This window comes from Clupea harengus, chromosome 13 (assembly GCF_900700415.2).
Source record: "Clupea harengus chromosome 13, Ch_v2.0.2, whole genome shotgun sequence".
Classification (NCBI taxonomy): domain Eukaryota; kingdom Metazoa; phylum Chordata; class Actinopteri; order Clupeiformes; family Clupeidae; genus Clupea; species Clupea harengus.
Window position 1 is genome coordinate 18,631,529 of NC_045164.1, and position 2,500 is coordinate 18,634,028.

Genomic DNA, 2,500 nt, shown 5'->3' on the forward strand with positions numbered 1-2,500 from the left:
ATACACACACAAACACACTTACATACGTACACTCGTTCTCCCACTCTCTATCACACACACACACACACTTACAAACACACACACGCACACACACACACACACACACACACACACACACACACACACACACACACACACACACACACACACACACACATCACAGCTATCATGATGAGTGTGGGAGTATTGAGTTAACGCTATCATGACGAGTGTGGGAGTATTGAGTTAAAGCTATCATGAGGAGTGTGGGAGTATTGAGTTAAAGCTATAATGACGAGTGTGGAGGCTATCCTATTAGCCTCAGTGTGGACGGCAAAGTGTTCCCAACGCGTAGCAAATAATCCTTTGTCCAGGCATGAACTCTCTTTGGGTGGTGTTCCCGTTTATTATAAAGGTATAAATTCGTACATAAAATTGGTCCTTTCACCCAGTGCTGTTTGCCTATTAACAAGATGCTGTCGGTGAAGTGGGTTTCAGAGCGACGGTAAGAACCGTGTGTTCCCCGCCATCCACACCTTTCCCTAATTGAGTAATCACACCTGTAAATATACCCAATTTCCTGTGACGTGCCACACCCAGTGCAATACTCCCCCAAGTGGCTAAAATAAGTAACACTAAAATAAACTTAACTAAAAGGTGGATAGAAATGTCTCCTACACACCGGCTCCATAATTGTGAATATTCAACCACAATTACCCAAATAACTAAAAGGAGCCATTTGTGCAGGGCTAATGTAAGTGTAAAATCTTCTTTTTGATCAGGTAGTTGACCTCCCGGTCCAGCGGGCCGATCTTGGTGTCAATGTCTTTGGACCGCAGCACAGGCCTCTCTGAGGGGGACAGCTTCTCCTGCTCAGCTACGGTTTTATTCTTCTAAGCAGTTGTGTCATTTCTCACTTTCTTCAGAGTCTTCAGCTCCACATCAGTAATGATTTGGTCAATCTCAGGGATAAGTTTAGCGCCTTTGAGGAAGAAGGTGGACTGGTTGAGCCTGCTGTCGAGGGCGGCCAGGTGGTCTGGCCACTTCCTGCGCTCGTCCACCCTGAAGAACATGGGCTTGCACACCTTCCTCAGCTCAGACAGCTTCTCCTTCAGCTCCTTGGTGCCAGCCGTGTAGCCCTCCTCGTCCATCCAGCCGGAGGCCTCGCTCAGCTTGCCCGAAAGCTGCTCCTTCTCGGCCACCACGGCCTGGTACTTGTCCTGGTACAGCTTGTCCTGCGTCTCAAAGACGAAGGTCTCCCGGCTGTTCGGAGACTTGTCCCGCTCGTGTTTCTCCAGGTCCCGATCAGTCAGATCCTGCAACTTCTTCTTGGAGGACTCAATGGCATTTATGCTGGGGTCCACTACGTCATTCACCAGGAGGTCTGCGCCAACATCTACAGAGATCTTGCTCTTCTTCTGCAATTTGGCCTTTTTGTCCTTCTCAGCTCCTACAAGGAGTGTGGGAGTATTGAGTTAAAGCTATAATGAAGAGTTTGGGAGTATTGAGTTAAAGCTATCATGAGGAGTGTGGGAGTATTGAGTTAAAGCTATCATGAGGAGTGTGGGAGTATTGAGTTAAAGCTATAATGAAGAGTTTGGGAGTATTGAGTTAAAGCTATAATGAAGAGTTTGGGAGTATTGAGTTAAAGCTATAATGAAGAGTTTGGGAGTATTGAGTTAAAGCTATCAGGAGTGTGGGAGTATTGAGTTGACCCACCCACGTAGGATCTTGTTTATGGTATTACAGGTTTGTACACAATCAATCCCCTTACGCCATGTTCACTGTTCCATGTTCACTGTTTCATCACTCCAGCATCACTGGCCCTACTCAACACCAGCATCACTGGCCCCCTACTCAACACCAGCATCACTGGCCCCCCTACTCAACACCAGCATCACTGGCCCCCCTACTCAACACCAGCATCACTGGCCCCCTACTCAACACCAGCATCACTGGGCCTACTCAACACCAGCATCACTGGCCCCCTACTCAACACCAGCATCACTGGCCCCTACCAACACCAGCATCACTGCCCCCCCCCCTACTCAACACCAGCATCACTGGCCCTACTCAACACCAGCATCACGTCTGAAATGCCTTGCAGTACACCTGGCCCCTAACCCTAACCCTAGTTACTTGTTTAATGTTTAATTTCCTTTGGGGGCCGAGATTGCTCGAGCTCCCTCAGTAGAGTTTTCTCTACCAAGGGCCACATTGTCCCACTCCCCTCTCTCCCTTTCTCTCTCTCTCTCTTCCCCTCTCTCCCTTTCTCTCTTCTGCTCTCTCCCTCTATCTTCCTTAGTTTTGCTGGTCCATTCTGCCTTCTGCTTTTTGTTAACAAATTGTTCTAAAAAAAAAATAGTTTTTTGTCCTGATTGAGCTGATGTTTATGTTGGTATTCGCCTTCGTTATAAGGATAACTTCATGCATTTTGCTTTGCAGATCTTGTCTCCTAGATCGGACCACTGCTCTGGCAGAATGCATTAACATAGCCAACCTAACCTCGAATGCTTAAAGA

General features: G+C 47.6%; 1 pseudogene; it reads right to left on the minus strand.

Moving 5' to 3' along the window:
- Nucleotides 1-728: 728 nt before the first annotated feature.
- Nucleotides 729-2,500, minus strand: part of LOC105904361 — a 4,773-nt pseudogene continuing 3,001 nt past the window's right edge.